Consider the following 24,777-nt stretch of genomic DNA (forward strand, 5'->3'; position numbering starts at 1 on the left):
CCACAGTTTCTCTTCCTTTTCTTGACTGGTCATGTTTTTAAATGTTTCAGTTTAACACCATTCTAAATGAAGAAAAAGAAGTTTAAATCATTAACATGAATCTTGGGACTTGCAATGTACAATGTTAGTTTGGTTTTGTTTAAGTTTATTTATTTATTTACATATTTAAGTGATCCCTACACCCAACATGGGTCTCGAACTCATGACCCAGAGATCAAGCGTCACATGCTCTTCTAACTGAGCCATCCAGGCATCCCTACAATGTGCAATGTTAGTTTTAGATGCAATATGAGAGCATTTAACACATATGCAAAATCACCAAAATGATACAGTGTGTATTTTATAGTTCCTGCATATATACGGGTTTTTTTTTTTTACTAGAACAGTATAAACATATAAACAGTATAAACATAAAAACATAAAAAACAGTATATGTTAAGCATATAAGCAGTATAAACATACACAACTGCACAAAACTACCTCAATTGTTTATTTCACTTCTTTATATACAGCGTTCCAACACTCTGCCTTTGGTTTACTGATGGGTAAAGAGGAACTAAAAGGAAAAGAGACTGTGGATTACCCTATCTTTTCCTTTCCTTCTATGGCATCACTTTTAGTGTAAGTGGTTGACTAATAGAGGGAAGTAACATGAGTAAGAAAGAATATGATTAGAGTTCTTTGGTTGTTCATATGTCTCAGAATGTCATTACCTTTCTTTTGAATTTGAAGCAAATTTTGGTTCAAATGCCAAGAGGCATTTTAGAGTTTAATCAGTCCATATGGGATATGCTTTACCTTGTACTTGCTTTGCGTCTCACTGAACTCCCACAGATTCCCAGGAATCCTATTACCATGGAGTACTGGAGATGCTACGTGCAGATGTGGCAGCGGGAACTGGGAGACACATACGGTGTGTATCTTCTCTGTGTATCAGACATCACTAACAAAACACATATTCGAAGATAAAATGAAGAATTTCACAGTTGTGTCAGCAAAGCATTAAGTCAAGCACGGGGCTCTTCTGAGCACGGGGTCCTACTGACTGTACAGGTTTCACACCCTGCTGCCAACCCGGGATCAAGTAGAGGAGCCCCAGGCATTGGTGCTCTTTTCTCCTGTCATCCCAGCTTCTGTGGGGGTCCCGACTGCAAGGGATCCAGGGATGCATCTGAAGAAGATAGTCTTCTGAGCTACAGATTAGGGGAGAGAAGGGTGGAGAGGGGTTCTGGAGTGGCAAACAGAATATCCAGCACAGGTAGCTAGCTCCCACATCTCTTTCCAACAAATTCAGTTCCTTTAAAATTCAGCTAAGATACCACACAGGCTCCAGGTGTGGTCTTATGTTGATGCAATTTTATGAGCCCTCTACAAATATTAATTAATGAATTAAACAAAATTACAATTATAAATTGAGTACAAACTGGCTATTTATTTAGAATGAGAAAAGAAGTCACAGTAAAATATTGGAGCTTGAAATGTTCAAGTCCTTTTCGTCTGAGGTCTCTGGGACATATACCAGAAATGCCTGCACAGACGTGTTTCCTTGGCAGCCTTGCTTCCCTTCCCCACCTTGAACAGTCTCCAAGGTCAAGCACCTCTCACAACTCCCAGGGGCCTGGGGAAATGAAGAGCCTTGAAGATTAAACTTCATTAGCTCGATGATCAATTTTTCTGTAGGCCCCAAAACCTGGAAAGGATCAAGTGACCATGGAGCTGCAAGCATTTCCTAGTGGGCAAAAACTGTGGGCCCTTGAGCCATGATGGGACTCCTTCCCTTACCACACGTGTCAAAGGCAATGAACCTGGAGTTTGGGCTCCTCTGACCTAGGTCTTTTTCAGTGTAGTCAGGAAATTCCATTAGTTTCAGATACACCGTGTAGGAAACTGAGGAGGTGGTGAATAGTCACGGCCAGTCCTCTGTGTCCTTCATTTCTTACCTATTCTTCGTGTTGTGTGTTGGCTACACTGGAATAAGCTCAAGGGAAAACAACCTTAGGACACGTTCTTTTGGTCAACTTCAAATCCTGACCAGACTTTGTGGCCTCATCCACAGATTCCTCCGCAGGCATTAAATATTCCTGGACTTTCCGCATAACAGCTGAGGCAACATGGGGGCCCCTGTAGATTTAGAAAAAAGAAGGAACAGTTCAGTTAGATAAAAGAACTGTCCTGGATTGGGTCTGGCGGTCTGAGCTGGAGCCCTCGGGAGGACAAAAAATGGTGGATGAGGGCAAAAGAAAGGAATTACAGATATATTTGGGAAAATGGAAAGATGCTAAAGAAAGATTTCAATCTTTGCTAAGGCCATGGTGTTGGTGAACTATTTGTTTTCAGTAAGTATGGAGGAAGGGGCTGATTTAAGAACCTGAATTAAGAACGTGTGCTTAACATGAAAGCAGTTGATCTAAATAAGGTAGGTAAGTACCTAAGTTCAAATCTTGACCTTGGTTCCTAAAAGCTATGAAACTTTGGTCAATAAACTTATTATCTCTGGCTCAATCTTCTCATCTGTAAGATGAAGACACATTCTGTTTAATTACATGATGTCATGTAACATCACATTCATTATTATGTTGTGTTATATAGAGCTCACCGCAGCATTGTGTGAGAATCAGAGAAGTTAATACTTATAAACACCACTTACAATACTTCTTAGTCCATGTGAGATAATAGAAAGTATATATATTGGTCTCTGCCTGCAGTTCCTGGCACAGAGCTCCTAAAACCCTTGCAATTTCCTAAGTGACAAGGGCATTCAGAGCATCTTTGGTTCTAATATTTGGTCTGTAACCACAGTTCCTGACATAGAGCTCCCACATCCCTTGAAATGTCCTGGGTGATGGCAGTGTCTTTTGTTCTAAGGAGGTGACTCTTAGTGGGTGTTTGGAGGGGGCATGGTCACCAGCAGACCAAGCCGCAATTAGAAGCTTGGAATTCTCAGCCCATCTTCCGGTCTCTAGAGAAGGCAGAAGTCTAAAAATGAAGTTAATGATCGATCATGCCTACATGATGTAGCCTCCGCAAAAATCCCCAAAGTGTGGGACCTTTAAGAGTTTTTAGGTCTGCGAACACATGGAGGTGCTAGGAGAAGACGTCGAAGTCCCGTGCCCCTTCCCACATACCTTTCCCTCCATGTCTCTTCCACGTAGATGCTCCTCTGTATCGTTTATCATAGCCTTTAACAAACTGGTAAACATAAGCAAGCGTTTTCCTGAGTTCTGTGAGCTGTTCGAGCAAATAAATGAATCCAAGGGGGAGGAGGTCATGGGAACCTACAGAATCTGATGCTATCTCCCGGTATATGGTGTCAGAATTGAGTTAACTTGTAGGACACCCAGCTGGTGTCACAGAACTACCTGGGGTGGGAAAAACCCCACACATCTGGTGTCAGAAGTGCTGTGAGTGAGATAAGAATGTGAGAGTAAAAGAGATACACAGGAGGAGGAATACAGGTTTTTTTTTCCCTACACCCTACACAATGAGTGTTGGATAAGAGTGAGAAATTATCATCATTAAATTGTTCCAAATATAGCGCTTACACACATCTGGGCACTGTTTAAAGCTGTAAAATTTCTGCAACAGATGAAGACTCTGATCCATGTGCTTTTACTGCATATAATTTTATTTAAACAATCATTTTGAATGGATGGATTTTTTTATGTTTAATATCTATCCAAAGATAGGTATTGTGAAATTTTCATTAACCAAACATAGTCCTTTCTTAAAAAAAAAAAGCACAAGCAATTCTAAACTTTTCTTACCAAAAAAACAGAGGTATGCTTTATCTCTTTCATACCTCATGGATAATATTTCCTGATTCACCATCCCCAAACACCGAGGAAATATTTTGTTTTCTTTTTTTAACTTTAGTCAATTTATATACTGACATATGGAGATAGGATGGAATACCAGATCCCACTAAACAAAGAGTTCAGCGGGTTTCTTTCCTCATAAAGGTAACACTAAGTTAGAATCAAGTTTGAGTAAAATAGACCGTTTAGAAAATGTTAGGGAGGCTTGCTTATTATTCTTGTTTGATTCTAGAGGTCAAGTTGAAATAAAACAGAGTCAAACTTTCTGGATTCCTGTGTACTTCTGAGCAAACACATCACATAACCTCCCTGAATTCATGTCTTTATTCACTGAAGAATAGTGGGGCAAGTGTGGCCTAGCTTCACTCCCATGGTTCTTGTGAGGATCAAAAACAAAAAAATTGTTTAAAAAAATGGAAAATGGACAGCTGCATGCAAAAGAATGAAACTGGACCACTTTCATACACCATACACAAAAATAAATTCAAAATGGATTAAAGACCTAAATATCAGACCCCAAACCATAAAACTCTTAAAGGAAAATATAGGCAGTAATCTCTCGGACATTAGCCTTGGCAACATTTTTCTGGATATGTCTCCTCAGGCGAAAGAAACAAAAGCAAAAAGTAAACTATTGGGATAGCATCAAACTAAAAAGCTTTTGCACAGCAAAAGAAACCATCAAGAAAACAAAATGCAACCTACCGAATGGGGGAAAACATTTGCTAATGACATATCTATATGGAGTTAATATCCAAGATATAGAAACAACTCCTACAACTCAACATCAGAAAAGATAACAATGATAATAACCTAATTAAAAAATGCTCAGGGGCACCTGGGTGACTCAGTCAGTTAAGTATCTGCCTACAGCTCAGGTCATGATCTCAGGGTCGTGGGATCAAGCCCTACATCGGGCTCTCTGCTCAGTGGGGAGCCTGCACCTCCCTCTCCTTCAATCCCCCCCCTCCCCGCTCATGTGCCCTCTTTCTCTCTCTCTCTCTCTCAAAATAAATAAATAAATAAATAATCTTTTTTAAAAATGCTCAGAGGACCTTAGTAGACATTTCTCCAAAGAGGACATACTGATGGTCAACAGACATGAAGATGCTCAACATCACCAGTCATCAGGGAAATGCAAATCAAAACCACAATGATACCACCTCACAATAGTAAGAATGGCTGGTATCAAAAAGACAAAAAAAATGCAAGTTTTGGGAAAGATGTGGAGAAGAGGGAATCCCCATGAACTGTTGGTGGGAATGCAAATTGATTCAGTACATGGAAACAGTACGGAGATGCCTCAAAAAATTAAAAATAGATATACCATACAATCCACTAATTCTACTACTGGGTATTTATCCAAACCAAATGAAAACACTAATTTGAAAAGATATATGTATCTCAATATACATATATGTATGTATATTTATTGCAGCATTATTTGCAATAGTCAAATATGAAAGCCACCTAAGTGCCCATTGATAGGTGAGTAATAAGATATGGTACACATATATACAATGGAGTATTACTCAGCCATAAAAAGGAGTGAGATCTTTCTATTTGCAACAGCATGGCTAGACCTAGAGAGTTTCATGCTAAGTAAAATAAGTCAGACAAAGAAATAAGTCAGATGTATCATTTCACCCATATGGAATTTTCACCCATGTGGAATCTAAAAAATAAAACAAATGGACAATAAACACAGAAACAGGCTCATAAATACAGAGAACCAACTGGTATAGCCAAAGCTGGGGGAGTGGAGAGGTAGGCAAATAGATGAAGGGTATTAAAAGATATGAACATCAAGCTGTAAAGTAAGTAAGTCACAGAGATGAAAAGTATAGCATAAGGAATATAGGCAACAATATTGTAATAACATTAATTAGGGACACATGGTAACTACACTTACCATGCTGAGTATTGTGTAATGTATAGAATTATCAAATCCCTATGTTGTACACCTGAAGCTAATGCAACATTGTATGTCAACTATATGACAATTAAAAAAAAAAAACCTAAAAAACAAAAGCACTGCAAGAAGAATTTACTCAAACAACTTTCTTCTTACCCAATTTCTTTTTTGCTTGTCATTCAACAGCAGGCAGACTGGATTATCTGTCAGGAGCAATAGTCCTGAATTAACCTCACTCCCAGTTGTTGTTTTTTAAGGTTTATTTATTTATTCGAGAGGAAGAGTGTGCAAGTGTGAGTGGGGGTGGGGTACAGAAAGAGAGGGAGAGAGAGAGCATCCTTGAGCAGACTCCCCACTGAGTGGGGAGCCCCATGTAGGGCTTGATCCCAGGGTCCCAAGATCATGACATGAGCCAAAACCAAGAGATAGCTGTTTAACCGATTGAGTCACCGTGGTGTGCCCTGCTTCACATCTTTGAAGTGCTCTTACCATTATCTGTAAGAGAAAATCAGTTTGATTAATCAACGGGAATTCTTTTTTAAGAGGGTCTGAATTTTAAATGGTTTTATTTAAGACACTGCATTTTCCACTTAACAATACAGTGCTTATAAAGTGTAATGTTATTTCCTTTCCCTGTGCATAAATTCCATATTTGAGTACCAAGAATGCCCAGTTTATTTACTATAGCAGCTTGACTTTAAAACTACCATGGAATTTGTTACAAATTTGGGTCCTTCAAATGTTTTGTGTGGAGCAATACTAGACCTATTCTCAGGTTGGCTTAATCAACCTCTTCAATGGTGGGCCCAGCGGAGGCACCACAAGATGGAGGAGTTCCACCAGGAGTGATGCCTCCCAGGCATGCCTCCTGGCATGCCTCCTAGACTGTGGTACAGCTGGGTGATGATGGGGTTGCAGACTTTCTCCAGCTCTTTCTGCTGACATTCAATTTCTTCCGTCTCTGTGGTCTGGTTTTTATCAAGCCAGTTGATGAGTTCGTTACACTTACCAAGAATCTTTTATCTGGGGCGCCTGAGTGGCTTAGACGGTTAAGTGTCTGCCTTCAGCTCAGGTCATGATCTCAGGATCCTGGAATCGAGTCCCACATCCGGCTCCCTGTTCAGCAGGGAGCCTGCTTCTCCCTCTCCCTCTGCCTGCTGCTTCCCCTCCTTGTGTAAATTCTTTCCCTAATAAATAAACAAAATTAAAAAAAAAATCTTCTATTTTTCTTCATTGTTGATTTTGCCCTGAAGTTTTTCATCTTCAGCAGTTGCTTTCATGTTGAATGCATAAGATTCAAACAAGTTTGAACTCACAGACACACCTTCTGTCCCCCTGGCATTCCTCAGACTGAAGTCACTTTTGATGATGCTAATGGCATCTTCAATGTCTCTGATAAGAGACAGGAGAAGAGAACAAGATTACCATCACCAACGACAAGGGCCGCTTGAGCAAGGAAGACATTGAGTGGATGCTACAGGAAGCTGAGAAGTACACAAAGCTGAAGATGAGAAGCAGTGGATAAGGTGTCTTCCAAGGATTCACTTGAATGTTATGGAGTTCTTTATTGTATGTTATAAATAGATGATACTTGGACAATGATAGGTACTGAATTTTGTTTGCTGAAGGAAGTCACAAGTGCTATAACTTAGAACATTGAAAAGATTCCACCTCCAAGGCTGTTTAAAAGTCAAAACAATGGCTAAAACAACCCAGTTACCAGGGAGATGTAATTTTTGTGGAGAGAGTTTAATAATAACAAGAACCATGGCCATGTGGTAAATGCTTTTCTTCTGGCAAAATCAATCACTGTGGTGACTGTCCAGCATGAGTGCATAATACCAACATTATTTTGCATGTTTATTTTTAAAAGAGTGCAAGGTAAAAGTAAAAATGGGAAGATGGCATTAAACTCTTCATTGTTCTACATTACAGCATGATGTTGGGCAGTAAAATGCACATAGATTCCATAAACTCTGTGAGGAAGCAGGACATTTGCAATGTGCACAGGCATAGAAGAGTGAATCTCTAAGGGAGAGAGGCAGAAATAACCTCAAGTAATACACTCAACACCTAAAAAAGGGTTAAAGGAGTCATTATAAATTCAAGATATTGGTAAATGTTGGCCATAATTCACAAAGAAGGTTGAAAGAACAGACTGGTCCTTTCTTTGAGGTTTTCTTATATCACATTAGCGAAGACTATCTTCCACCATCTGTCTTCAATATTAGTTCCAACATTTTGCAACTACTTGGTAGTATTTTTTTTTTAAAGATTTTATTTATTTGACAGAGAGAAATCACAAGTAGGCAGAGAGGCAGGCAGAGAGAGAGAGGGGAGGAAGCAGGCTCCCTGTGGAGCAGAGAGCCCGACGCGGGGCTCAATCCCAGGACCCTGGGATCATGACCTGATTATTATGATTCACATACCGTAAAATTCACTCATATAAAGTGTACAATTTAGTTGGTTTTAGTACATTCACAAAATTGCAAAATCATTACCACTGTCTAATTCCAGAATATTTTCATCATTCCAAAAAACAGCCCTGTACTGTTTAGCAGTTACCCCCTCTTTCCCCTCCCCTAGCCTCTGGTAACCACTAATGTATTCTCTGTCTCTACGGATTTTCCTATTCTGGGCTATATTTAACTTTTTGAGGAGTGAAGGAAGATTTTTTTTTTTTAAATTTTATTTATTTGACAGAAAGAGAGAGAGACACACAGTGAGAGAGGGAACACAGGGAGGGGGAGTGGGAGAGGGAGAAGGGGGCTTCCCGCTGGGCAGGGAGCCCAATGTTGAGCTCGATCTCAGGACCCTGCAATCATGACCTGAGCCAAAGGCAGCTGCTTAACCGAGAGAGCCACAGGGGAGGTCCAGTAAAAGAGGAATCTCATACCATGTTCATTGACCACTTCTTTGACGCATAAATCATTGGGTTATACACATGTACATGCACACACATGCACATACATATTGCTTTTGTCATTACTGACATTTTCATACCTTCATGCCACTCTCCTGTACTCACAGATGAGCTCAATACCTGTTAAAATATCAAAGTGGGGAAAATACTGACAGCATATGGCAAATTATAAGTATCCTAAATAGAGGGATTTAACATATCATTTCCCCAGTGATCATATAATTACAATCTAAAATAACATAATTTTTTCAATCAAAAATATTTTTTCAAAAGAGAATTTAAACACTGTAATACCCAGTGTTATTGAGGATGTAAGGAAAGAGGCATTCTTATACACTGTCAGTTGGAATTTAAAGTGCTAATATTCCTCAAGGCCAATTTGGCCAGATGTATCAAAAACCTTTAAAGTAGCACAATTTTTTATTCAGAAATTCCTGTTTAAGGAATTTATTCTAAAGCAATTCTCTTAGGAACATTTAAAGATCTATGTATAGGATTGTTCATTATCTTATTGGTATTTAACATGGCAGAAAACCGGGGCACCTGGGTGGCTCAGGGGGTTGAAGCCTCTGCCTTTGGCTCAGGTCGTGATCCCACGGTTCTGGGATCGAGCCCTAGATCGGGCTCTCTGCTCAGTGGTGAGCCTGTTCCCCCCCCGCCCCCCCCCCCCGGCCTGCCTCTCGGCCTACTTGTGATCTCTGTCTGTCAAATAAATAAAAATAAAATCTTTAAAAAAATTTTTTTAAATGGCAGAAAACCAGAAACAATCTAAATGCTGTTTCAAAGAAAGAGGTTAGTTAATTACCTTACCAAATAGTCATATATGATTCATTACAATGCTGCTTTTAAAAATTATACTGAAAGGCAGCAAGGAACAATGGAATTCAAAATTAAAAACACAGTGCCATTAATGGTTGTGTCCCAAAAATGAAATACTTAGATACAAACCTAACAAAATACGTAAAAGATCTGTATGAGGAAAACTACAAAACCCTTGAACGAAATCAGAGAACTAAATAAATGGAGAGATATTCTGTGTTCGTGAATAGAAAGACTCAATATTGCCAAGAAGTCAGGTCTTCCCAATTTGATATACAGTAGATGCAATTCCAATCAAAATCCTAACAAGTTATTTTGTGGATATCAACAAACCGATTCTGAAGTTTATATGCAGAGAGAAAAGACCATGCAGAGAGAATAGCCAACACAATAATGAAGAAGACAAAGTTGGAGTACTAAGTGGCAAAAGAACAGACAAATAGATCAGTGGAACAGAACAGAGAGCTTGGAAATAGACCCAGGTAAAGGTAATTAAACTGACCTTTGATAAAAGTGCAAAGGTAACACAATGAAGCAAACAATGGTACTTGAAACAACACATCCACATGCAAAATGGTGAATCTAGACACACTTTACATCCTTCACAAAAAAGTAATGCAAAATGGATCATAGACCTAAATGTAAAATGCAAAATTATAAATCTCCTAGAAGATAACACAGGAGAAACCTAGATGATGTTGGGTGTGGTGATCACTTTTTAGATAGAACACCAAAGGCACAATTCATGAAAGAAATAAATGATAAGCTGAATTCCACCAATATTAAAAACTTCTGCTGAACAATGACATTCTGATGAACATGTTCATCTATAAAGAATGATGTTAACAGAATGAGAAGAGAAGCCACAGACTGGGAGAAAATATTTAAAAAAGACACACGGGATAAAAGGCTGCTATTCAAAGTATACAAAGAACTCTTAAAACACTAGAAAAACAAACAACCCAATTTTTAAAAATGGGCCAAAGAATTTAACAGATACATCACCAAAGAAGATGCTTCACATCATACGTCATCAAGAAAATGCAAATTAAAACAACAATGAAATATCACTATATATCTATTATAATGGTCAAAATTTAGAACGCTGACAATACCAAGTGCTGACAAAGATGTGGAGCAATAGGAACTCTCACTCATTGCTGGTGGAAATGCAAAATGGTCCAACCACTTTGGAAGACAGTTTGGCACTTTCTTACAAAACTAAAATCACTCTGACTGTACTATGCAGCAATCATACTTTTTGGTATTTACCTAAAGGAGCTGAAAACATATGCCCACACAAAACCTGCACATGGGTGTTTATAGTAATATTATTCATAATTGCCTAAATTGGAAGCAATCAAGATGTCCTTTAGTAGGTAAATGAGTAAATAAACTGATACATCCAAACAATAAAATATCACTCAGTTCTACAAATTAGTGAGCTACCAAACCATGAAAAGATGATGGAGGAAACTTGAATGCATATTACCAAGTTAAAGATGCCAATCTGAAAAGGTTGCATACTATGTATTCCAACTATATGACGTTCTGGAAAAGGCAAAACTATGGATACAGAAAAAGATCAGGGGTTGCTAGGGCTTGGGCTGCAGAGAGAGATGGATAGGTGAAGCTCAGAGGACTTTTAGGCAGTGAAAATGTTCTGAATAATAGTAAGATGATGGATTCATGTCATTATACACTTGTCCAAACCCAGCGAATGCACAACATCAAGAGTGAACCCTAAGATAAACTCTTGATTTTAGATGATTATGAGCTATCAGTGTATACCCATCAATGGTAAAAAAATATGCCATTCTGGTGGGAGGATGTTGATAACAGGGCTGTGCATGTGTGGGGGCGAGGTTATAAGAAAGCCCTGCTTCACAATTTTTCTGTGAACCTAAAATTACTCTAAAAAATTAAGTCTTTAAAAAATCATACTAAGGAAAATTATTTGGTGACTTGAAAAAATGTTCACAATTATTGACTAAGTGAAAAATAGAACTAGTTAGATAGTTAAATGTTAACCCAACACTATAAAAATCTGGCGTTATGCATAGCCAAGAGAGAAAAGATAGGATAAAAGTAAGCATATGCAATTCATCTACAGTTGAGAGAACTTGGGATAAGTTTTGTGTAGGTGCTACAAAGTTCAATCATATCTCCATTATATAGAAATACTACTTTATTACTTTAAATTGAGTTCAACTTGTTGTGAGATCCCATTTCCAGTGACAGTGCAAACACTTAATCTTGTCAATTATACAGAGTTTGCTTACTTTCAGCATAAAATTGAGTGCCTTTTGGTAAGTACCCAGAGTTGGCTTACTATTTTATCATTACAAAGTGTGAGCTCTTGCTCTCATTTCTCAAGATTTCTTCCATTCTCTCCCTTCTCAGGATCTCTGGGAGATGAGGCAATTTTCAGAACATAATGGCATTGGCGTCAAGACGCTGGATCCCACTGACCACAGGTGAGGGGTGTCTTGTTGTTCCACCCTCACTGCCGGTGGTTTGAGTACCTGGACAGTGAGACTTATGGTCTCCTCTCTGGCAAACACTGTTAAGAACCTATGATTGTCCTTTCTCTTCCCCAATCCCTGACCCTCCTTTCCTACCCTTGACGCGCCTTCACACCCTTGACGTGCCTCCCTTCAGCCATCTTGGGGAGGTCGATGTCCTTCTGCCACCTAGCCCCCAGTTCTAGGTGATGCCCTTAAGTGACATTTGGCAGACCACTGGCTCAATCCTTAGCATCCCCAAGCCACGAGATATGGAAATTTGCATCTTCTCTCTGCCTCATGTAGGCTTTGAACAACTTGGGAGAGAGTTACCTCCTTCAAACTCTCTTTTTGCCTGAAAATGAGACAATGACAGTTTACTCTACCTCGTCTGCCTCATGCGATCTTTGGGCTTTCTGAACGGCACTGTCCTCCCAGATATTCAGATGAAAGGAAGACAAGCCTCTGCTGTTGATGGATGCCAAAAATTTCTAGAAGTTTCTATCCTTCTCACAGTTTTTAAGGAAGGGGACAGACGGAAAATAAACTACAAAAACACCCTATCTATTCTTTCTCCCTTCTTCTCCTTTTCCTTCCCTTTTCTTCTCTTTCCTTTCCTTCTCACTAGGGTAGAAGATGGCTGTGGATCATCCAGGTGGTAACAAAAGTCTGAAGTTTTGGAAAACAGCCAGGGTTTAATGTACAAATTTCTAAGGCATCAGCATGCAGGTGATGATTAAGCTTGTGGGGCTTATAAGTGAGAAGAGATCACGGTCCAGGGAAGACTCCTAAGATTTCATATCTTATTATTAAGAAGCCACAAGAATGACAATGAATTTTCTTCAGAAACTCTGACACATTACAAGACAAATAACATAAATCATGTGAAAGAAGAAAGGCTTCATCTTTTATTTTGTCAAAAGACAGTTTGGGGGACACCTGGGTGTTCAGTTGGTTAAGCATCTGCCTTTGGCTCGGGTCATGATCCCAGCGTCCTGGGATCAAGCCCGGCATCAGTCTCCTTGCTCAGCGGAGAGCCTGTTTCTCCTTCTCCCTCTGCCCGCCACTCTGCCTACTTGTGCTCTCTATCTCTCTGTCAAATAAGTAAATGAAATCTTAAAAAAAAAAAAGAAAGAAAGAAATAAAGAAAGAAAGAAAGAAAGAAAGAAAGAAAGAAAGAAAGAAAGAAAGAAAAGGATCGTTCTTAACCAGCAACCAGAGCTCTAGGGAGGGAAATAGCATAATGAACCCATGGGTACCCTCGCTGTGGAACTGGCCAACTAGAAGGAAAGCTGTCACTCTCTTAAAAAATTGAGGCTGCACTACTGTAAAGATTCCTCAAGGAATTTTATATATTCTAGAAGGAAGATTTTTGAACTGGGAATTCTTCACTGAGAAATTTTCTTTTTCAACTACCAAAGAGAAAGGACAGTACCTGTGTGGTTCAGTTGTTAGCGTCCGCCTTGGGCTCAGGTCATGACCCCAGGATCCTGGAATCAAGCCCTACATAGGGCTCCTTCCTCAGCGGGGAGCCTGCTTCTCCCTCGCCACTCTCCCTGCTTGTGTTCCCTCTTTCACTGTGTGTCTCTCTCTGTCAAATAAATAAATAAAATCTTAAAAAATTTAAACAAAAAAACAAAGAGAAAGGAACCCGTTCCAAAGATTCTCTTTGAGGGCTAGATATCTGTGTGGATGGATGGATGGATGGATGGATGGATAAATAGGTGTGTGGATGAGTGGACAGAGGTATTGCCATTGACTACATGAAAACATGGAATTGTCTCCAGATATGCTAGTCCCTTAGGAATTTGCAGTTAATTACTTAATTGAAACAAAAAATAATTACTGAAAGCCAACCTCCTTGCCACTGTACTTGGCAAGGTCCTTAAAGTATATATGCTCTTGACCTCATGAAGTATTCAAACAAGAGGCAGAGACAAAAAGCAAACAGCTGCATACATCAATTATTTAAAATTATAAAAAGTACTTAAAAGAGAATCATCATTATCATCTTACTTTTCGTTTTTAATTCCATTAAATTAGAAAGAAACAAACTAGTGATGTCAATTACTTCTTCCTTAGGAAAAGCACTGGCTACCACAGAAAGGAAAAAGTGTAAGATCACATTTTAAAAAATTTTATTATTGGCCAAGTGGCCTGACCTCCTGGCCAGTTTAGCTGTGCCAAAAAAATGGGGGAGGATATTTTAGATCACATTCGTATTAGAAGATCAACTAAAAAGTACACAGAATATAGAATATACAAATATGCTAAACTCATAAACATCAGTTAAATTGAAATTTTAAAATATTTTATTAAATGTGTCTTTATCACTCTCTTTCCTCTGTATCTATAGTATTTAACTTTCTGGAATTAAACTTTAAAAACACTACTATACTCTTAAGTATCTGTCACTTTTGTATTAAACTGCCCTCTGGTGGTTTTCAGTTTAGTCAATATCTTTACCTTAGTATCAGCTGTGTAGAGTATTTGCATTACTGTACTTTAATATTGCATTAATTCCTACTTTCTTTATGAACTTATTTGTCAGGGCCTTTGAAATATTCATGTAATAAGAATGGAGACTGGCTAGTGACCAGAACAGGGAAATACAATAAGCAAATTCATGAAGTTTGTACGTCCAGTGTAATGAATCATCACTTACAAGCAATATCTCTGTTATTGTTCGTATAATACAGGACTGACTAATATGAACCTCCGTCATCAAGTACAGAATGTAACCACTGAAAACCAAAATACATTTATTTGGCGACAGTCTCTCATACATATTAAAGGCTCTCACTTCACATAATACAACTAACTTCTGCAAGGAAAGTATAAAATATTCTCATTAATAAATAGGTTAAACATTTGTCACTGCCCCAAATAATTTGAAATATAGAGCTATCTTTTAACTTCCTACCAAAGATAAGCAGGACGTTACTACTGAAAACAGATATTTCTAGTTCAATCAGTCTCTTGTCTTTTGATAATAAGGAGAAAACTGTCAATCACTTTTGCTTTATTTTGTTGAACTTTATCTAGTATAATGATTGTAAATGAATAAAATGACCTTCGTTATGAAAACAATGTATTTTTACCATAGGAGTTTATAAATTAAACTATCATTCAAATTTTCCTATAGTTATTCTTTTTAGTTAAGGCAAGATCTATTGGACACATTTAAATTATTTCTCTTCTTACATGTATACTCGGAGTTCAGGAGAAGGAAATCTCTTATATGAGATTAAACTTTTTAGTTCATATATTTATTTAAGCATTTGAGTACCTTCCGTGTGCCTAACCCTGTGTGGCCTACATTCTAGAAAAGAAGGTCATTCCAGAAACAAAGCTCCAAATATATTTTAAGCTGTTTCATCATCATGGGAATTAGTCCTTGAGAGAAAAAGCACTTCCCTAGTTTAGGAAAGAATTGAGAGCTGTGTTAGCTGCAGGGGGAATAACAGCTTCGCAGAGGAAATGGCACCTGAACTGGGCTGTGATGCACTTGGTGGGGGTAGGGGGGGTGGGGTGGATTTTGGTAGCAAGGAACAACATGCTGAAGATATTTCAGATCAGAAAATAAAGATAAACAAAACACGTGAGGAGGCCACACATTGCTGAAAAGCATTGAAGAAAGTGAGTTAAAAACAACTCTACATTTGTTATAGTTGAATACATAAGTTAAAATATATCTGCAGCTATGCTTAGCAAAATTCAGACGGTTCATACCAACAGTAGTTTTACCTGACTAGACAACACATATAAACTACTATCCATCACCACCACTGAGTAGTTGACCATTGGCAGAATTAGCAGGATCAATGGATCTTTGGCTATAACAAAGGCAAAATGCAGTTATTATATTATTTTAAGCTGCACAAGTTTTAAAATATTGAGATATCACTTAAAAAGAGGGAAACACATAGATCTTATATGTCCAATTCCCCATCAGTCTTGACAAAACTCACACAAGAGATAGAATGTTCTATCATGGCAGAAGGCTCTCAGTCTGCTCCCAGCCCCCTTACCCCCAAGCAACCACTGTTCTGATTTCTGGAACCATAGATCAATTTTACTGTTCCTGAACTTCACGTAAGTGAAATTATACAGTATGTATTCTTTAGAGTGTGTCTTCTTTTACTACGACATAAAACTGTGAGACTAATCCTTGTTGTTGCATTAATTGTTAGTTTTGTTGCTGAGTTGTATTCTACTCTATGACTATATCCCACTTTGCTTACCTATTCTCCCGTTTATGGATACCGGCAGTGGTTCCAATCTAGCACTACTGGGAACAAAGCTGCTAGGAACATCTGCGTATGTATGTCTGGGCAGTCATCCCCCTTCATTTCACTGGGGTATACATTTAGGAGTGCGATTGCTAAATGTATGGTAAGTGTATGTTTAACTTCATAAACAACTGCCAAACAATTTTCCAGAGTGATTACATCATTTTTATACTTCCCCAAGCAATAAATGAGAGTTTAGACTTTTGATTCTCTTTACTTTTAACCTTTCTAGCTAGTGGGTGTGTAGCATCTCCTTGTGCTTTGAAATTGTATGAGAACATGATGTCCAGCATTTTTCCAGTGTCTATTGGCCATTTATGTATATTTTTAATGAAGTGTTTGCTCAAATCCTTATGCCTATTTTTAAAACTGGGTTTTTAAAATTATTATTAAGTTGTATATATTCTTACATATTTTGGGTACAAGTGTTTGGTCAGACATATGTTTTGCAAACATATTCTCCCAGTCTGTGGCTTGTCTATTTATTCTTTCAACAGCGTCTCTTAAACGTGTTTAACTTTCACGAAGTCTGATTTACTAATTCTTGTTTTCTTTTTTGCGGCTAATGCTTTCTGTGCTTTCCTTGGGAAAACTTTGCCTACCCCAAGATTGTGAAGATATTTTCCTATGATTTCTTCTAGAAATTTTATAGTTTTCCATTTTATGTGCAGGTTTATAATACATCTTGAATTAATTTTCATGCATGCTCTGAGGTATAAGTTGAGTTTCATTTCTCCCCATTGAATATCTGTTTGTTCCCTCACTGCCTGATAAAGAGACTTTGTTCAAGTTTAATTTTACTGAAATTATGTCAAAAAGCAGGAAACTTTTGAAAGATACTGAAAAAAGGAAATGAGGAGTGAAAAATGGGCATTTGATTCATAGTTGAGTCATTCTTTGTAGTCATACAACAAGCAAGCCCAAATGACCACTCATATTGTTTAAAAACACAGCCATCACACATGTGACTTTCTGACAGCTGGATCTATCACCTGAAGGAATGAACAAAACTAGTTTATGTGGAAAGGGTGCTCTTATCTACAGCCAAAATTTTAACGTTTTTCAAACACTGCAGCATCTTTCTATTTCACCAAGTGCCTCTGAAGGCAAGTAAATCTGTGGAGGGAAGGGTGTGGTGATTAGAAACCTCCAGTGGACCTGCTGACCGTGCAAAGATAAAGCCAAAAATCTCTTCTAGATTGGAGAGTTTCAAGGACTCCAAAGAGCTAGACTGCAAATGACATCCACGGAGCAGGGCAGGCTTTGCACCAGGGCAAGAAGGGAAAACTAGGGTTTTCTTTGTCTTTGTGTTCCGGGTAGGTGGTAATTTGGAAGAGGCATAAACATGGGGTCGAAGGCAGGGGTTGAGGGTGGGGCAGGTGGAGTGCATTTTAGCAACAGGTCAGGGAATAAAGCCAAAGGTCATAATATTCCTTGGGAAGGTGTAGTTGTGAACTCCTGAAGCACTTGTGTGCAAGGGCTGGTTTTCTGCAAGTGTCTCCCTTCCATAGGTCTCCAAGTCTTTGGTAAAGTTATAGCCAGGTCTTATTTTGAGAAATTTGGACGGGGGTTATATTTCAGCTTGGAGTAAAATTGAAAAGGGTAGTGGGTATCAACCACAAAAAGGCAACCTGGGGGCGCCTGGGTGGTACAGTTGGTTAAGCTTCCCTCTCTTGGTTTTGGCTCAAGTTGTGATTTCGGGGTTATGATTTCAGGGTCATGAGATTGAGCCCCACAATGGGTACTGTATTCAGCAAGGAATTGGTTTAGACACTCTCTCTCTTTATAAATTAATTAAAAAAAAAAAAGAATTGGAAACCAGTTGTAAGGCTGCTACAGTTATCCAGGCAACAGATAATAATGGTGTCCTGGCCATGACTGTGGCATTGCAAATGGAGAGAAGTGGACAGAATTGTAAACTATTAAGAAAAGAGAAAGATAACAATGGTATAGACAGACAGATGGAAGTCAAGCTGACTACTTTTCTAGTTCAGGCAGGAATGGCCAAACAGTAATATCATTTTCTAGGAAAGAAGAAAAAAAGGAGGATGGAGGTAGTACTTAATGACAGGGTTAGTTCTGTATTTGCTGAGAGGAGCCATTTCATATATGTGTTTGGAGCTGAGGAAGGAGCTGGGGATATCAATTTGGGTAGGAAGTAAGACTGTCCAAGTGGTGTGTATAGAGTGAGAAATACAGACTACCTGGGGACGAGCCCTGAGAAGCACGAGCTTTTAGGGCAGAGTAAAAAGAGTCTTCAAAAGAGGCTGAAATGGAATATTCCAAAAGATAAGAGGAAAACCAGGGAGTCTGGTATAATTTATAGGAAGGAAGGAAAACATTTTTCAGAAAAGTGAAGTGTAATGAATGTCAAGCAAAATAAGGTCTGAAAATTCCCACTGGATACATTAGAGACATGGGGAAGAGAAGTGTCTGTGCCATTCATGGGGTTAAAGACTACACTGCGGTAGAATGAATAGGGGGTGAATGGAATGGAAAGAAAATGAATAGAAGGGAAATCAAGTACATGTGGATAACTCAAGAAATTTGGCTCTCAGAGGAAGGGAGACATATAGCTATAGCGGGAAGGGGAATTGGAAATAGAAGATTTTCTTTTTTATTTTTTAAAAATTTTTTTTATATCTTTAAAAGATTTTATTTATTTATTTTTATTTATTTATTTTTTATTATTATTTGAGAGGTCACAAGCAGGCAGAGAGAGAGGAGGAAGCAGGCTCCCTGCTGAGCAGAGAGCCCGATGCAGGGCTCGATCCCAGGACCCCGAGATCATGACCTGAGCTGAAGGCAGAGGCTTAACCCACTGAGCCACCCAGGCACCCCGAACATTTTCTTCTTTAAAAAATCATTTTACCATGTGCAATTGCTATAAGAATAAGTGGGTTGAGAGGGAAGATTTGAAGATGTGGAAAAAAGATGTGGAAAAAATCCAGAACATAGATGAGGGTTGCATTAGGTATCTATTGCTACATAATAAATTACTCCCAAATTTAGCAGCATAAAAGAGGAAATATTTATTATCTTACAATTCCTGTAGGTCAGAAACCAGGGCACAGCTTAACTGGGTGCACCTGGCTAAATGTCTCTCATGGAATCGCTGTGAGGCTACTTGCTTTGACTGTGGTCTAATCTGATGACTCAACAGTGTGGGGAAGGGAGAGGATCTGTTTCTAAATTTGCTCATGTGGTTATTGTGAATAGTCACTTCCTCACAGGCTCTTGGACCAGGAACCCCTGCTGCCTGCTGGCTATCAGCCAGACGCCTCCCTAGGCACTTGAACTTGTCCACAGAGCAGCTCAAAACATAGCAGCTGGCTTCCTTCAGGGTCAACAAGTGAAAAAGCAATAAAGAACTAGAGAAAGCCAAAACAAAACTTATAACATTTTTAACAAGAAGTGACATTCTATTACTTTCATCACTGTGCTCTATTTGTTATTTGTTAGAATAAGTCACCTACTTCCAACCTTCCTTGGAGGGGCAAGGATACCACAAGGGCATAAATATCAATAAGTGGGGATCTTTGGGAGCCATCTCTTTTTTAAAAGATTTTGTTTATTTATAGACTCAGAGACAGAGAGAGAGCACGCATACAAGTAGGGGGATCAATAGAAGGAGGGGGAGAAGTAGGCTCTCCACTGAGCAGGGAGCCCAATGCTGTTCTTGATCCCAGGACCATGGGATCATGACCTGAGCTGAAGGCAGCTGCTTAACTGACTGAGCCACCCAGGCACCCCTCTTGGGAGCCATCTTACAAACCACCTGTTGCAGAGTGATGAACTTTAAGCAGAAGAGTGAGACTTCTTTGGTAATAGAAAGAAAGGGGGAAGAGCTGGATGTAGATTAATTTTGTATAACTGTAGTGAGTATGGACACAGCGTGTTTCAGATGGCTTGTATTTTCTATGCCAAGTAAGTCATACAGTCTTTTCCTGAGAATAAAGAATCAGAGTTTAAAAAGTCGTTGAGAATAAGAGAAAGAAGTGAATTCAGAAACAGAAAATGGACAGGGAATGCTGTGAACCCAGCTGCTGTGGATATCCACAAATTTACAGAGAAATCAATCTGCCTAATAGGGTGATTTTTCTCCAGCAGCACTTAGTAATAGGCAAGAGGAAGTTCTCCATGGCTACTTTCTGATGATTGCCTACTTTCTCTTAAGGGGACATGGAAAGCATGAAAAATTGCTGAGGCTGGTAACAAAATTTATATAACCATAAAACTGAACAAAATAGCTGCCAGTTTCAGAGGCTAAAAAAGAAATCTGTCACACAGAGTTTCATTTGCCACAAAACTCAGAGTCAAGTTAGCACAAACAGGCCAGCCTGGAAAGTTACCTTCCATAAAGTTGTCTATTTATCTGCCTTCAGTGGAATTCATGCTTGCTAAAGATAGTTAAACCCATCAGCCACAGGAGAGCATTATAAGTTTGTCATTGATTATTTCGGAGAAGATTGTCTTATGAAAAAACCCCAAAATGAATTTTTGAGAAATAGGTGCACTTGTTTACTCTACCTTCTGGATAAGATCTAATTAAAGCTCTACTTGGACGCTTTCATTTCTTATACATAAAACTTAGCCCTAACCGAGGATGAATCAAACACTTCCCCAGACTAGAGGCCTGGCTGGTTTCAGAGAATATGTGTTACCTTTTTCTGTTGGTTCTCAGCCAAGTGAGTGAATCCTATGTCAGCTGCCTGATTGATACCTGGCCATGGCAGTGGAAGGAAGGCTCTGAAAAAGCCTAACAGAGAGAATATTGTCTCCCACTGTTGCATGCATGTGTGTGTGTTATTGGATTGGGAAGGTGAAAATGTTTGGGTTCTATAGCCTGACATCACAAAGCCTTGCCTCCTACACTTCTTCCATTATATTTAAGTACCTAGTGAACAAGGGATGTCCAAAGACTGGGACTTAAAAAGGCAATCTAAGACCAAAGGAGATAAAATTTTGTTTCTCTGAAGACAGCTTAAAGCCAAGACATTAACATGGAGAAGATAAGCAGTTGGATTTCTCTATAGCTGAGATTTTCTCAGAGAGTCTGAAGCATAGAGAAAAGGAAGTTTAGGATCAACCAGTCAGGGTGGTTGGTCCTTTGGTCATGATAGGGCAGGACACAAAGCCAGGAGTCTTGAAGAGAGTAGAATTGTGGCTGGATGGGTGGCATTGCAAAACAGAGGTGCTAAGTGTCACTGCAAACAGAGCTAGAAGGGAAGGCAGTTGTAGCCCTAAAACAGGCTTTGAGTTCATGATCTCTGGGAGTTCTAGAGTGTTATCATGGTAAAATGGGTTTTGGTTACTTAACTGCTACACACAACGTGATTTATCCAAGAGAATGCTTTACAGATTCCTGTGCTTTTGCTCACACTGAATTCACATTTTTTTTTTTTTTCCTGTAGAGTGGAGACTCCTACTTATCTTTTAAGAGGAATACAATAGCCAAAATAGTCCTGGATAATCACTACATAGGACCATTGGGAGGGCTTAAGTTATGTAATAGGTGAAATCCTTCCTGACACAAGATTGCCCTTCAAGCAACATATTCCTTCCAAACACCTTTTCTTTACTATAAAAGGGAAGACGCTCACTGTAGAAAACTCAGAAAATTGATTTACTCATGTATCCATTCAACCCTTGAAAACATACTGAGCCTTAGTGGGTTTGTTGGAGTCACAGAGGTGTAACAAGAATGTGACAGATAACGTTCCTGCTTTTGTGGGCCCTGCTTTCTAGTGAGATAGACTGCTAAGTAAAAAGCACAGTAATTTTAGTTAAGGAAAAAATGAGCAGGGTAATGAGATGGAGAATGACTGCTGGTGGGATGGGGAACGGAGACACAGTAGATGAGGTGCTCAGGGAAAGGTCTCTGAAAGGAGGTGACATTTGAGCTGAGATCTAAATAACGGGAAAGGGTCAGTCAGGATCTGGGAGAAGAGCATGTTAACCATAAGTAATAACTGCCACGCCCTTAAGGTGGGAGAATGTTCGCCTCAGCTAGGAAGCGTACAAAGCCTGGTGGAACTGGAGTTGAATGGGCCAAGCAAAGAGCCAACCGAGATCAACACAAAGGCAGGACCATGAAAGACTCTGCAGACTGTGGAAGGGATTTTGTTGTAGGCGTATTGGAAAACCATACTGGGATTTTAAACAAGGGAGATACATGGTCTGGTCCACATTTTTAAAAAGATGACTTTGCTTGCTTTGTGAAGAATGAATAAGGAAGGGTATAAGGAAGCATAAAAGGAAAGTCAAATCACATATATTTCCAAAATCATAATTCTAATGTACACACAGTTTTGTGCCTATCGTTTCTTGAGGACATGAGGACACAACCATGTCATTAAAAGGTCATTTGATTTGTGAGATTAAGAGTCACTTATGGGGGAGGGGGTTTGGGAGAAGGGGGTGGGATTATGGACATTGGGGAGGGTATGTGCTTTGGTGAGTGCTGTGAAGTGTGTAAACCTGGTGATTCACAGACCTGTACCCTTGGGGATAAAAATATATGTTTATAAAAAATAAAAAAAATTAACAAAAGAAAAAAAAAAGTCATTTGAAATAATTTTTTAAATTAATGTATGGAAGTCTTGTCTGTATCTTACCTTAGTCTATTTCCCCTATTATTTGAAATTAACTTATATCTAATTTTGTTTGTTTTAACTATGACAGCCATATTACATTTTTATTTAATCTTTGGCTACATTTTCCACTTCATTAGGATCCATTCCTAAGTGTGGAGTGGGACTACAGGATCAAAAGATATGGGTGCTGGGTTGTTCTATTCTCAACTTGGTTAACACTGGAAACTAAATTACCCAGAATTCCTTACCCTGCACACTTAGAGGTAGAATTGACCAAAAGAGGAACTCATGGGACATTTGGGCAGCAGAAGTGAGGCAGCAGCTTGGCTCTTTGAAAATCTTTGTTGTCAGAAACTGAGCTGCTTGGCAGGTTTCTGGTTGTCCCCACTCTTCTCCTGGCACCTTGGCACCCAGCCCTTCTTCCTGTCCCTCGGCCCTGCTGATGGATAGTTGCCCAAGATCAGCCATCCTGTCTGGCTGGGGGTCCTCAATGGTAATGGCCTCCCAGAGATATCCCCACCAATCCCCTTTTGCATTGCTACATCAGTTTCTCAGATTTTCCCTGCCTTGTCCACCCACCCCAGTGCATGAGTATTGCTTGGTGACTCCTCTGATTCTTAAATCCTCTCTGGGCTTTTCCCACAACAGCTCTATTCATATAATAAATCCCATTTTCTGTAACCCTCATCATGGTTCCACCTGCCTGACTTGTAAAATTTATGAGTATTTTGATGGTTCTTGTTGCATATTGCTACATTGCTTTCCTGAAAACTCATAGCCAGTTATACACTCACCAGAAATTTATGAAAATGCTTATCTCGCCACCCCTTCAATAGTATTGATGTTTTAAATCTCTCTCAATTTTAGGAGGAAAAGTTGGTATCTAGTTTTTATTTCTCTTTGATTACTGATAAAGTTGAACTATTTTTTTTTCTGTGATGCTCTGATATTTCCTTATCCCCTCCTTTCTTTCTATTGGGGACAATTACCATATTTGTAAAGATCTTCGAAAACTGTTTTAAAGCTTTATTCACACTTCTCTCTGTCTGTCTTTTCATTTGTTGGTACTTCTGCCTAAATTCTTTCATAAGTTGTAAAGTTGTCGGTGGTGGTGGTGGTGGTGGTGGTGATGGTGGTATGTGTGTGCATGTGTGTGTTTAGTTTTGGCATCATAATTCAATGTGGCCAATTTATAAATCAGTAGATAGAAGGTGAATCAGAGCTTTCAGATAGAAAACAACACAAATCAAGTCTGCTGAATATAAGAACAACGGAATTATATGAAAACTCATAGAATCTATGCAAATCTTTGGAGACCTATGCCTAGATTCAACGAGCAACTTTGCCAATGCAGGAAGAGGCAAATCCTATCAATGTCAGTTTCATTTTTTACTCTATTCCAGATTTAAATGCCCAGGCATTAGCTTTAAATTGACCTAGCTTATATCAAGTGCTGGCCCCAGCTCCAACTGGTTGTAGAATAAAAAGTTCTGGTAAGGGGCACCTGAGTGGCCCAGTGGGGTAAGCCTCTACCTTCGGCTCAGGTCATGATCTCGGGGTCCTGGGATTGAGCCCCGCATCGGTTCTCTGCTCAGCGGGGATCCTGCTTCCCCCCTCTCTCTCTGCCTGCCTCTCTGCCTACTTGTGATCTCTGTCTGTCAAATTAAAAAAAAAAAAAAGAGGCTCTGGCAAAAAAGAGCCTTCAAAGGCCCCTTTCTCATCCATAGTGGCAGGGAAGAGAACCTAATATACCAGTTTACCAGGCGTATTTCCAAAGCAACGGAGTAATTTCTTAGAGGAGACTGAGTGCTGTTAAGAAGGACAAATGAATGCTGGGTGGCCAAAGTCCAAGAACCCCTGAGCAAAATCTAGCTATCTAAGGTGCATTTTCGCTGACATTGATTACAGAGTAA

At 39.2% G+C, this 24,777-nt stretch overlaps 1 long non-coding RNA gene across 1 annotated transcript; it reads right to left on the reverse strand.

Annotated features, from left to right (window-relative positions):
- Window positions 1-32: 32 nt before the first annotated feature.
- Window positions 33-21,068, reverse strand: LOC116569301. Its single transcript, XR_004276967.1, has 4 exons — window positions 20,933-21,068; window positions 1,941-2,121; window positions 799-943; window positions 33-62 (listed from the first exon to the last, which is right to left on the reverse strand). It is a non-coding gene; the product is annotated as an uncharacterized LOC116569301 (long non-coding RNA).
- Window positions 21,069-24,777: the final 3,709 nt, after the last annotated feature.

Source organism: Mustela erminea, chromosome 11 (assembly GCF_009829155.1).
Source record: "Mustela erminea isolate mMusErm1 chromosome 11, mMusErm1.Pri, whole genome shotgun sequence".
Classification (NCBI taxonomy): domain Eukaryota; kingdom Metazoa; phylum Chordata; class Mammalia; order Carnivora; family Mustelidae; genus Mustela; species Mustela erminea.